The sequence below is a fragment of the Octopus sinensis genome, linkage group LG2 (genome assembly GCF_006345805.1).
Source record: "Octopus sinensis linkage group LG2, ASM634580v1, whole genome shotgun sequence".
Lineage (NCBI taxonomy): Eukaryota > Metazoa > Mollusca > Cephalopoda > Octopoda > Octopodidae > Octopus > Octopus sinensis.
This window is the reverse complement of record NC_042998.1, coordinates 71063902-71078322: the sequence shown is the minus strand read 5'-3', so window position 1 is coordinate 71078322 and position 14421 is coordinate 71063902.

The following is a 14421-nucleotide window of genomic DNA, read 5'->3' as shown; positions in this document are numbered from 1 at the left end:
TAAATTCTAACACATCTGGAAATATTGATTACATTACAGCCTACTTGAAAGTTAAGTACATTCCCATTACGATGTACACAATAGTACTTAAATCTAATATCCACACTTTACAAAACGGTTGTTTATTCCTATCCAGCGGGGATATATATACTTGCATCTAACAAAATTCATGAGATTTCAGATTATTTACGAAGTTATATCACTTTATTGAACGTGTTAAAACATTTTATTTATCTTCTTGTAACACACACCTAAAAAGGGCGAATTTCTTTTATTACAACATCTGCATAGATTCCCGAAGTGTTTTTCACAACTTTTAAAAAAGTTTTCTCCAGTATTCACGAAGTTTATTTTTATGTGTTTGCATTTGAATGTATATTTTGGTATTTTTTATTTAAAGTCCATAACGATTCGGTATTTCTTTAAGATATATATCACCAGACTTATAGTAATAGAGATTCTGTCAGATGCTGGTGCAAAGCCAGCGGTTTTGAGCGGAGGGGCAAGTCGATTACATCGACTCAAGTTTACAACTGATGCTTTATTTTATAGACCTACAAAGGACGAAATGTAAAATTTAACTCAGTGCTATTTGAACTTAGAACGTAAAGCCGGAAAAAATGGCGCTAAATATTTTGTTCTAATGTGCTAACGAGTCAGCCAGCCCGCTGCTTTTTCATTGGCAACGAACAATTGGCGTGGCGGATAAAAAGTGCAGTGATTTCCTAGGAACGATACGATATCAACAGACTTCAGGTCCTTTACATGAATTAAGCGAAATAGATCTTCTGCTGCCTGAAATTGGAATTTGTTTATCATCATTGTAAAATATCTGTTCACAAAGTTATCTTTTGTTAAGTTATTGTCGCCAAAACTAACCATATCAAATTAGATCGGTCTATTCCCCCTCATTTCCCTAAGCAAATATACATCATACGCTATCAATACTGGAACTTCATTGATCTTCAATAAAGACTCTATGGAATTATGTATTTTCAGAGTTAAAAAGCTTTTCCGTGGCACACTATTTATTTCTACAAGTCTAACCAGTTTAGCTAACAGAGCAAAAGCATCACGCTTCCTCTATTCTGCTAGCTGGCAGAATCGTCAAAAAGCCAGACAAAATGTTTATCAGCATTTGTCCATCGTTACATCCTAATTTCGATTTGCGCCGCGGTTGACTTTGCCTTTCTTCCTTTCGGGTTCGATAGATAAGGTATTGGATGAGAATGGTGGGGAGCCGATGTAATCGACTTACGCCTCCCCCCAAATTGCTGGCCTTTTGCCAAAATAGGAAACCATTATTATGCAGGTTGTTTATTGAGATATTGGAGGCGCAATGACCCAGTGGTTAGGGCAGCGGACTCGCGGTCATAGGATCGCGGTTTCGATTCCCAGACCGGCGTTGTGAGTGTTTATTGAGCGAAAACACATAAAAGCTCCACGAGTCTCCGGCAGGGGATGGTGGTGATCCCTGCAGTACTCTTTCACCACAACTTTCTCTCACTCTTACTTCCTGTTTCTGTTGTACATGTATTTCAAGGGGCCGGCCTTGTCACTCTCTGTGTCACGCTGAATATCCCCGAGAACTATGTTATGGGTGCACGTGTTTGTGGGGTGCTCAGCCACTTACACGTTAATTTCACGAGCAGGCTGTTCCGTTGATTCGGATCAACCGGAACCCTCATCGTCGTGACCGACGGAGTGCTTCCATCATTGAGATATACATAAGAAAAATAAAACGAAATGTTTTGTTATAATAGAACTCGGCTCGAGTTCGTTGGAGACTCTTGTTGAAAATGTTGATGTAACCTGAGGTTAAGTTAGTTTTGTTCAGACAGGATTAGCAATTTCTTCAAATTCGTATCTTACTGGCTTTTCCTTTGATTCATTCTTTGATTCATTCTATAAAGTTTCGACCGCAAAGCTGTTTTAGTTGAGTCTCAAAGCGGGAAGGAAATGCTTCTTTCAAATTGCCTGTCACATTTACGATAATTAAGTATAGGTTTCTTTTTCGTAATCTCTTTCGTGAAAAGTGTAAATTGTTTGTTTATTTATAATTCATTTTAATGACGATTAAAGTAGAAATTAATAATATATAAAAGTTTTAAGTTTTTAAATATTGTTTGTGTTGAAAGGGAATAAAATAGTAAAACCCAATTGAATTCGAATTTCCGACGTTTGTGCTGACAAAAAATAATGAAAACCAATTAAGTGTACACACAGCTGGAAATTTAGATAACTGCTAACGCATCACGAAAGATATTATAAAGAATACTGAATATACATTTTATACATTTTATATATTTTTGTGATTTTAATAATAAGTTTGGAAAATAAAGCTAGAAAGAGTAAAATTATTTTTTCCTTCTGTTCATTAACAGAACATGAAACATTTAGTAGTTAATACCTTCATCATTAGCAATTCTGCAAAACTGTTGCCATTTAAAACGTTCCTAATAAGTCAACAGGTGTCTCGTGCCTAATTATCTACCAAAAACGTCTTCTTTATAACAAGAGCATAACAAACATTATCGTGTAAAAATAGTACGACATTAATAATTGATGTTGTTGAAGTTTTCTTCTTTTCCTATTAGATACAAGTCTGAACTGTTAACTCTAATAGTTGTAAACTTTGTACTTATTTGATGTTGTGTCTAACTTATGTATTTTAGTTAATAATTCCAACAAGACACTTACATAATTTATTGTCTAAAACAGTTATGACAATCAGTATTATCTTAACTGTCACCCTGAGAAAATGGCAGCTGTCTAAAGGGCCTCAACATGTGTAAATAGCAAGTATATTTAACGTGGCTGCTGATCATCTTAGGAAATGGGGAGGTCATCTCTTTTCCCTCAAATAAATTCAAATTCAGAAACAGATCCCAACAATACAAAATCAGCTTACCTTATAATAATTAACAAATATAAAAAACTAAGAAATGTAACTGAACTACCCTGTTAACAGGAATTTTAATAAAGAAGTTAAACTTTAATGTACCGAATGGAATATATAAACAAAAATTAATTTTAAATTTCTATGCGACAGACTAGTAAACAAAAATCACGTGCATATAATCTTCATATTCTCTACACTGACGGCCTAGAAATATTTGTTATGACAAGCAAAATGGTCTAATCACCACTGACACGATTTTCACAGACTGTTCTAAAATGGTATTTTGAATCGACACATTCGCGTTATTGGGAACCTACACCTTAATCGTGACACCGTGCTAAAGTATCAAGATTAAGAAAACACATATAAAGTACTTAGCATCGAAGGAAGATGATGGCATATAACACTCAACTACGAACGTTGATAAACCAAAATACTACTACACAAAAGAGACAGTGGTATTACAAAAACGAACTGAATGTGGGTAATAGATCTAAAGCGAGTACATCCGAGAAATATGAGTTGGAAAGTACAGCGTCAGTATCAGGAAAATGAAAATGGAGGACATCGAGAAACTAAACAGCACCTCACTGATGTTACACATCTTGAAAGCAAATGTCGAGAAGCTGTACCTATCAAAAAATTTAGGAAGACGGTAAGTGGTTCAGCTGAAACTGATTTTCAGCATCACCACTAATGGACTGGATGCATATATGAAAAAAAAAAACCCTGATATTGTACACATCCTCTTAACTGCAAAATACTATATACTCCATGACGAAATGGGCAGGTTATTTCAAGAAACAGTTTGATATCCCATAAATTTTACCATGAGAAAATGAGGCAAATAACATTTACGCCAAACAACTGGAGTAGAAAATTTGGGGAAATATTTACGAGAAGTACGAAATAACAAAAACAAAATATACAGAATGCAAACGCTGAACAACTGATAGCAGATCGATGGCTTCAGATTGGCAGAACAAAAGAAGAGAAGAACTTAATATTTAAAGCAGAATCCCGCAACGAGATACTATCATCATCATATAATCAATAGTAGAGGAGATCCACGAAGCACTAACTTTGGAAAGTAAAAAGAAACGATTGAAACTATTATCTCCGGATACCTGTACCTGATGAAGACGGACAACATCTCTAGACATTAAAAAAGCTTTGGTGTGCCTGTGCTGAAAAGTATGCCGAAATTACAAAATCAAGATGATTATGTAGTGTAACGAGCAGTACCTAATTATAGCTACTGATAGCCACGAAGTTACTGTCTTGTGGGAAACACCAATCAAGACTGATAAAGAGATAAAGGATAACATTGTATTCATGAATAGAAGAATGGAAAGTAAATACTTATCGACTGAAACACCTCTGTAAAATTTCAAAAGGAACGCCTCCGTGAAATGGACACGAAATCCGACTAATTACAAAGGAAGAAGCCATGTGTATAGGGATTGTGTAGACCGAAATGAAACCAGTGGTCATCGGAGCTCTAATGCTCAAGAAAATGCTGGACAAACACCAACAAACTTACGACGGACAGTATTGATGTCTAGTCAACATAGAATATCGTGCAATTCGGAACAGCCACGCACAACGCATTCCTGTATAATTTCCCACCCAATGTTTAAGCCCGTTCCAACAGGATATAATTTAAGAAATCAAAAATAAATTAAACAGCAACAATAATATTCATCATCATCATTCTAATTGTGAGACAAGAACAGCAATTTTCAAGGAAATGGGAGTACCATTTAAGTGTTACATTAATTTGGCGACTATGAAAGGATAAAAGGCAAAGTTGGCCACGTCGGAATTGAACTCAGAACATACAGATCCGGAAATAAATGCTGCTAAGCATTTTTTTTCCCAACGAGCTAACGATTCCGTCAGCTAACCGCCTTTAATAATAGTAACTGATTTCAAAATCACATACAGTCTCGTGTAACGTCAAGTATTCTCATCCAAAACGAAGACGAGCATTAACGTTCCAATGTAGTACACTTGGAAATTGTAAACAGATCTCTCTTTACATGAAATAAGTGGGAATTCTTCTTAACTCACAAGTAAAGTATATTTTTCAACCAATGCGATGTTGAGCAATCATTCTCGCCGTTTGAAATCAGCGTGTACATATATATACCTACAGGGTGTAGTGTATAACTGTCATCTAAATTACGCAAAAATGGAAATAACACTGACATCTCATTTTACCTGATATATTTTACTAAAATAACATAAAAATATCTTGAAATACTAAAAAGTAAATTCATTCAATAAAATCACCATTGGCTTCAACCACGGCCTCCAAACGACTTTGGAATCTCTTGCATCACTTTTGAACGGTCTTCTTGTTTAAGTTGGTGAATACTGCCATAATCCTTACATGCAGTTCGTGTTTGGTGTTACAAGGAGTTTTGTTGATCTCTCGTTCAACTGCGTCCCACACATAACAATCAAGGGGGTTGCAGTCTGAGGAGTTAGGTGACCATATTTTAGAGGTGATATTGTTGCAGAAATTGCCTGACAGCCACGACTAGGTTCTTCTGCTTGTGTGGCATGGTGCAGAGTTTTGTTGCCAGACATAGGGTCTTCCAGCAGCCACCCTCTTGACCCATGGTATCACTACCTCCTCCAGGCACTTGATTTAGGCCTGTGTTGAGTGTGCGACCGTGTGGGGAGATGAAGGGAGGCATAACGTTGCTATCACGAGTGATCACTCCTAACACCATGATGTTGACTGGATGTTTGATTTTCATCCCTCTGGATGCATGTTCTCAGACTGTACTGTCCTCAGATTGACACCCAAACATTCGGAAGTGTTCGTACAGCATGTCGTTTCCAAATATCTAGCACGGTGAATTGCGTCATACTGCTATTTTTCTTCCAGACGGTTCCCGATTCTGTAGGGTGGGTGTGTGGGTGTGTTTTGTGTTCTGGGTGTATTTTGATTTTGTATCTGGTTTGCAAGATTCTTTATGAGAAATCGTATGTTGAAACAAATTCTTTTGTGTCTAGGGAGAGTCATTATGCCAATATAATTAACACAAATACTGTTCCAATTCCACTACACTTCTCTGTTATTAGCCAGTAGGTTGAATATCTAACTAGGTAATTTGTATTGCTTTTGCTTGTCAAATATCTCTGGTTGCTACAGTAGCCTTTTCAATGACTATTGACTTATTCAATATATATAGACACACATACACACGCAAACATATATATATGTATGTATGTATGTATGTATGTATGTATGTATCTATGTATATCCACCTACAGCATAACCCCAACCCTATAATATAAAATAAAATAGCATTCTTACAGCTTGACACTTTTACTGTAAAGAAATACTCTAAACATTACCTAAAAGTATCCTCATAGAGGGCCACTATAAAAAGCAGTAGTCCCAAGACAGTGCCCTGTGGAACACCGCTCAATATTTGTGTGTTCATAGATGTGGCTCCATTAGCCACTACTGCCTGACTTCTGCATTTCAGGATGTCATGTAACCACTCTCCAATGTTTCCAGCTATGCACCTTCTATTTCAGCTTCATATTAGCTTATATCCAGAACAGAATTTGAAGAAATTTTATAAACAAACACCAAACAAATTCTACCGCCACAAAACAGGAAGTTTAAGATCTTTGTGTACTGCTCTCACATTGCTTATAGAACAATGAATGCCTTGAAAGAAACATAAAATCTCAACCTTTGCTCAAATAATTCTACGAACATCAAAGTATAGGAGTAAAACATTTTCTGTTCAAACAAAGCCATGGTATGCCTGCCTAATAATCCCCACCTTATAAATTGAAACAGGAAGTACCCTAAATAACAAGAATAACAACTAAAGATCAGATCTGCTTAAACTTACTACCTACCTACATTCTTTTGTGAAAGCAATTAATAATCGAATAATACAAAAAGGAAGAAAATACTGTCACACCTTGTGTCTACCTAACAAAAGAGAAACACCTAAAGCCTTGTTTACAAGTTTCTATATGCATGATGAAGGAACTAATGATCAGTCGACAGATAGCTAGCTAGCTAGCTAGTTAGATAGATAGATAGATAGATAGATAGATAGATAGATAGATAGATAGATAGATAGATAGATAGATAGATAGATAGATAGATAGATAGATAGATAAATGGATAGATAGATAGATAGATAGATAGATAGATAGATAGATAGATAGATAGATAGATAGATAGATAGATAGATAGATAGATAGATAGATAGAGAGTGGGGAAGAGAGAAAGACAGACAGACAGAAAGACACAGTGAGTAAGTGAGTGAGTGAGTGTTGGTAATGACAATTTGTTTTGCTAACAAACGCACAGTCAGATTGTTTAATATGCGTGCTATAATTACGTACCACGGGTGCTACAAGTTATCTTATGTTTTACTGAATGTTTTACTGGCTGTCAGGCCTTGATAGGACTGTTACTCTGAAATTTAATTAATAGTTCACAAGATCATATATTCATTGGCTTCACTATCATTATAAGCATATTAAATATGTAAAGAAATAAATGATTAGCTACCAGAAAAGACACTTTCATACGGGAATATTACTTTGTAAAATATCTTGCAAATATGTAGGTAGTCTTGTATTAAATCGGAATCTAACTATAGAATGGTAGCAATACTTGAGGGAGAGGAGAATGTTTTAGTGATTCGATCATAAGTATAAACCAGATATTATGTTGAACAACACTGTTTCTACACTGTTTCCTTCCATTCGTACATTTTATTGCATAGTAACAATCACAGCAGCTGCCACATCAGCGGAACAAAAGCGGGAAAACAAAGATTGTTAGTAACAACAATGTTGAGGACAAAAGCTGTTTAGTTAGCTAATATAACTACGACTACGTCATTATTCATTGAAACCAAACAATATCTAAAATGTAAAAATACAGAGATTATTATTCAACGAATTGCTTTAAAGTATTCAGCTGGAAAACAATAAAACAATACCTTGTGTTTACATAGAGCCGTTATCAGTTAGTTATAAGTTCGTTAATTTGGTGAGATAGTTAAAAACATTTCAGTGCAAAAATATGAAAATCTTTCTAAAAAGTGTATTTTATTCTATTTCCTTAACTTTGTGATATTTCTTTCAATTATTGGATTTTTGTCTTTTGGGTTCTTGTTTTATCTGTATTTTATTATCTTCATTCTACACTGTTTCAAGAAGTCCTCAGTGCAATAATTTTCAGTGTATTTTTAAATAGAGTTTACTGGCTCAGCCAAAAATGTATAAGGAAAATATTGTTTACTTTGTGGTGCATAAAATATACTGAATGTTATTAGTTTCGGAATCAAAGACGTTAATAACATGTCAATTCATAAAATGTTATATAAAAGAGATGCAGTCCAACATCTTTTCCACCATCCTGTCTGTCAAGGTCAAAGCAAAAATGAAGTATTTACAGGTTTTAGGTCGAATGTAATATTTAAGAACCTATAGTGGGGAACATACATTTCACTTATAGACTAAATGAATAACAACACCAGCAAAACATAAACGTTTATCCACTCATTTTTCATATAATCCACGTCATACGAATGCAAAAATGCATATACACATACACATACAAGGTCTTTCACATATACTTAAATAATCCACCAATGGATACACAGACTTGCTGCCAGCGAACACAAATACTCTCTCTCTCTTTTCTCTCCCTCTCTTCTCCTCCTCCTCGTCTCTCTCCCTCTCTCATACACACGCACACACCGACACACACATGATACTCGCATATTATGTCCAGGAAATAGCGAGAGTATTTCCTTGTTTGAGGTTATGGAGGGTGACAAAAGGAGTATGACGAACCCTAGCTGATCGATTGCGTTACGAATAATTGATTAATTAATCGATTAGATAATTGGTTAAACGATTTGCTAGTGGACTAATGAAAGAATGTATCTTTCTTATTGGCATATTAACCCTTCCAAGATAAAAATTTGACAGTTTGCATAATTGGAAGTAAAAATACAATATCCCATTCAAAAATAAAAACATATTTTAAAATATCAGCCCTCGGTTTCCACCACGATCTCAAATTGGCTCCGAAGCCTGGCGCGTGCGTTCCTCACTGTGTACCAGGGAAGATCTTTGAATCCTTCATTGATCATGGCCACCAGTTCCGCATTAGTGAGGCAGACAGAGCATTGGTGTCTTTCTCACCCGCACAACAAACATAGTAACCTATGGTGTTACAATTGAGAGAATGAAGAAGCCAAAAAGTTGGTTTGGTGAAGTCGTAGAACTCTTCCGACAATCACTTCTTTCTGGAAATATGGAAAGGAGCTGAATCTTGCTGCCACACATATGGCCTTCCAGCTGAAACACTCTCTACCAAATATTTGACTATAGTCTCCAGCAGCTTCTCACAACCGTCTGTTTTGAGCCTAAACCCGCGTTCAAATATTTGGCAGCAGTATGACGTTACCTTCACTGCAGACAAACAAAGACCATTACAGTTTGGAGAAAATTGATTTTCATGCTACGCGGGACATGACATGGATTATAGGCAAGCCATCTGTTCTTTTGGCTGTTCTGCAAATGGTCATAGCAGAAGTTTTTCTTTTTTCATCCCAGTAGAACCAGATCATTCTCTGCTCAATAGGATGCCTCATTGCTTTCATCAAGCGGGATACCTTAGCCGTTGCTGTCAAAAGTTATCCTTTGCGCCTCGTGTATGAGTGGTAGCGATGGTCTTCGTTTCGAGGCAGCTTCAAAGGGATTATTCCAAGATCTACATCTCTCGCTGATTTACCTTGCTCGGATCTTACACCACTTTGTCCTCCAGTTGTTTGCTGAATTCCAGCTTATCGTGTCTCTTCATACTGACCACAACTCCCGTTCCTACAATCTTTGTCACGTCTTACAGCCTTTAAAGTATTCACAAAGCACTAAGCAGCAGCCATAATAACGGCATTTTGTTATCCCGGTTGACTCATCATGGTAATCTAAATCTAAACCAATATTCAGATGACGTCCAGTACTCTTTTTCTCATATATAGATTTAATCTTTATACTCTCCAACACTGTTGACTGTTCACTAATACACTACGCTATTCCTCAAGAAAGAAGTATATATATATATATATATATATGGTCGATATATTGTTATTAAACATTCACTTTTAGTTTACATCATTACTAACAGTGACTTCTCTTGTAATTCTTTGTAAACAATCTGTCAGATGATTCATTTATTTTTACCATTTATTAATGAAGAGAGAAGCAGAATCCATTTATTAGAATATTTGACGCCAGAATCTAGAAATTAGTATGGAATACTCAAACCGTAGACATTGCTCATAATTACCCAACAGATATGCGCCAAAATGATACAGCCACACAATATATGCCATATATTTATTAATCTACCACATAAAGGAGAATAATAAACATGTTTTAAAGAGAAACCAAAACATTAAAATAACTGGATAATTCTGAATTAATTAGGGAACCTCCACATATACGTTCCAATAACCAGAAAAATCAGTTAAATATTCATAAATTCGCATACCAGCGTTCTACAAAAAGAAGAGTACGGTGTATGATGATATAATTAAATATGTATTATACTGGAAAATAAGAGAGGATGGTCAATTTGAATGAGTAATCACAGGACTGCTCTTGCATTGTTGACCTTCAGCGACAGAGCGACACTAATTAGAACAACAGAGGTAAATATAACGGGCCAAATAATGGACCTCATCGGGGTCAATCGACATACTAGAAATGGTAGCACAAGCCTCCTTCAAATCATGCGCGGAGCAAAAAGAGGTTATACCCCATTAGACACGAATTAAATAAAGTGTGCAGCTTTCATCAATGCTCCTCATTACAGATTCCATCAGAGTTAATTTAGAGAAACATATATACAGAAATGTTGATTAAAACTATTAACTTATATACCATTTATTTCTTAAAGTACTTATAACCTCGAAATGACGAAAGTTCATATTTACATATTCCACGAGGCAGCCAATTACTATAGTGTTAAAATATATAGTGTGATGAATCCTAATGAATATAGCTTTCCGATAAATTGAAAATTACACCCACTAGACCTCGCGCTCTCCTTTAATTACACTTTCAGAAAAATATACAATGCTGCAGGAAATACTTTCATATTTGTTGATATTTACTAATTGGTTGTTAGGAAGAAGAATAAATGTAACATAAATTAGAAAGTTTGCAGTTTGTGAGGGAGCAGAACTACAAACTTTATGATAAAACTATTGAATCCCAACATCTATGAGTTCAGTCAGGAAATCATAGTCAACTTATATGACAGAAACCACCGGAAAACAATTCCTGAACTCACACACACACAAACACACACAGAGGCACACATACACACACACACACACACACACACACAACACACACACACACACACACACACGCACACACACACACACACACACACACACACACACACACATACATACACACAAGCATACTGACATGCACTTATATGGTAAATACTATATAATGACAGTCGAGATTTAGCCAAACCATCCAGCCAGGGAGTAGTCACTGTTGATGAGCTTTAATTTTAACCGAATCTAGACTAGCATGGTGATCTCGCTCGCTGTGGGGGGGGGGGTTATCTCCCTTGTCATTAAATAGACATGTGCTTCTTTGCGGCTCTAAGGGTTTTTAACTCTTATTTCTTGCAGGTACTAGCCTGCACCGTCAGTAAAAATTAGTGACGATTGATATTTTCCTTTTTGGTTATATATATATATATATATATCAACGTGTATCCAGTGGTCAGGTAGCACGAGAGTTTTGACATAAAATAGTTATGAAAGTGATTTCGAATTACCGTTTTTCTTTCATGCTGTAAACCACTTGCCAAGAAATTATATCCTGAAAATATGTTATATGCCCAAAATATGTTTCAATACAAACACATATATGTACGTACACACACACACACATACACATATATGTACATACATATATATGCATATATATATATATATATATATATATATATATATATATATATATATATATATATATATATATATATACACGCACACATATATGAATAGATAATATATATATAAATTGAATAAATAGAGTCAACAGGAAGGAGTACGTTAGGCAGCTATTTAATAAACACTACACCTGTTTCGATACTACATAGATCTACATATACGCAGGATTTGAATTAAGCAACGGTTTACCAATATAATGGGATTCAGTTGTATCGCCTCAGGCGATATATAATCGCTGTCCCCGTAAGTAAATCTTTGACTTTGATGCTAACACATCGAACTGGCTCTTCCTGTTGACTCTATTCAATTTTTAGTTTTCACACACGATGAATGCCTAAGCCTAGATTTGGAATACTACCGGCTATTTTGGTAATTCTAACCGTGAACGAACTCTATTTTGTACTCTAATACGTTCCTAAAGGAATACACTTGCAAAAGAGACCGATAGAATAAGTACTGGGCTTACAAAGAATAAGTCCCGGGGTCGATTTGCTCGACTAAAGGCGGTGCTCCAGCATGGCCGCAGTCAAATGACTGAAACAAGTAAAAGTGTAAAAGTGTAAAAGTGTATATATATATATATATATATATATATATATATATATATATATATATATATAGGGAGAATTGAAGAAAAAAACAAAAGACGAAGACAGGTGGTGTAGAAAACAAACAGTTGTGTTAGTATAACTCTCGGGAATTGAAAAAGTCTTTTACGTTTCGAGCCTACGCTCTTCCACAGAAAGGAACACAGAAAGAAACAAGGAGAGAAAACATGTGTATAGTGGCTGGTAAAATCTCAAGAGATGAGAGCGTTAACTATTCACAGAAGTAAAGTTAATCGCCACATCAAAGTGACTGTTCTATGTCACTACTAATATCTTTTTTGTTAATCTTTGTTCCGTTTTCTTTTTCTTTTTATTGTTCATTACTTTTACAAACGCACATACACTCACACCAACATATGTGTGTGCGCGTGGGTGCATATGTGTATGAGTTAGTGTGACTACGTATACATGTATATATGGTTTGATCTGAGTTGTCTTTTTGTGTTTCTATATAATTTTATTGCCCACCGATGTAAAAAGGCAACATGATTTATCCTCTTTAATCTTTACTCCGATTTATACTACGTATGTGTACTCTACCCTAAAAACTTATTGAATATCAATATGTGAAATACACGAGATCTTTTAAAGCAACCGGGTGTATCAATATGCGAAATTTTCTTACCGTAGACACTAATGACTTTCGAAAACGATAGGCATGTTTGTACAAAAGACTTCCAGGTTGTGTATATGTAAGTTTGGATATTTTCTTTGGTGACATGTTATATATCTAAAGCGTCACAATGAAAAGCATGTAGGAGTAGTCTGTCGTGGGTTCTCTATTAGGGAAGGGCAGAACACTGAACTTTTGTGCCCAACCTCATTAATTTTCTGTATCCACAGACTCATTATTAGATTCAATCGATCTTGTTTAAAGTTATCTATAACAAAAATAATTGTTTGTAAATAAGGTGGTGTGAACTAAATATATGTCTTTCTTTCCATAGATAGTTATAAAACTAAGGAGAAGGAAATTTTAATTAAAATAACATTTCAGATAATGAATACTGAATAGAGTGAAATAATTAGGGAATCTTTTATGTCAAAGAAAACACGAAAATGTTGATTTTACACTTCAGATTTCATTCAATTAAGAAAAACAGACGATAATTGTGGCGAAAATAAAACATTAATTAGACATGAATGTCGATTTGATTTTTGGTTATCCTTTAAATTTGTTAAATCTCACGTTGGCATACAAACAAAAATCTGTGTGTTCGTGCGTGTGTGCGCGCGCGTACAGAGAGTGAGAGATACACATACAAATGTGTGTATATATATGTATATATTTCTGAATACATTCATGTATACATAAGAGCACGTATCCATAGATATACAATCACAGATACACACATACGCAGTACTTAAACATACACATATTCAGACACCAGCAAATGAGTTGTCAAATTTTCTTCATCCGAAATCTTACTGCCTTCAGCAATGGTGTGTTTCATTAAATATCTAGCTGAAAGCAACGAGCTCTCATCCAAGACAGCGGTCTATAAACTATTCAATTTACTAACACAACGCCTCATCTAAAACATTTAAAATTTCAATTGTTTCTCGAAATGTTCGATTTGATAAAAAGCAACAAACCCGTAAAACGTACATCTATACGTACATATATATGCACGTGTATGTCTGTGTGTGTACATGCATATACATATGTGTGCCTGGTGTGTATTTGTGTGTGTTTGTATTATATAGTAAATCCAATTTATTAGACGTCTTATTTTAATCGACACAAAATTCCATTTAAGCATCAAGTTGGTTATTTTTGCCAGTCAGTGTGCAATTAATATGTCAGAAAAGGAGAAATTCCATGCTGAAATTTTAATGCATTTACAACATTGTTTTGCTGGTA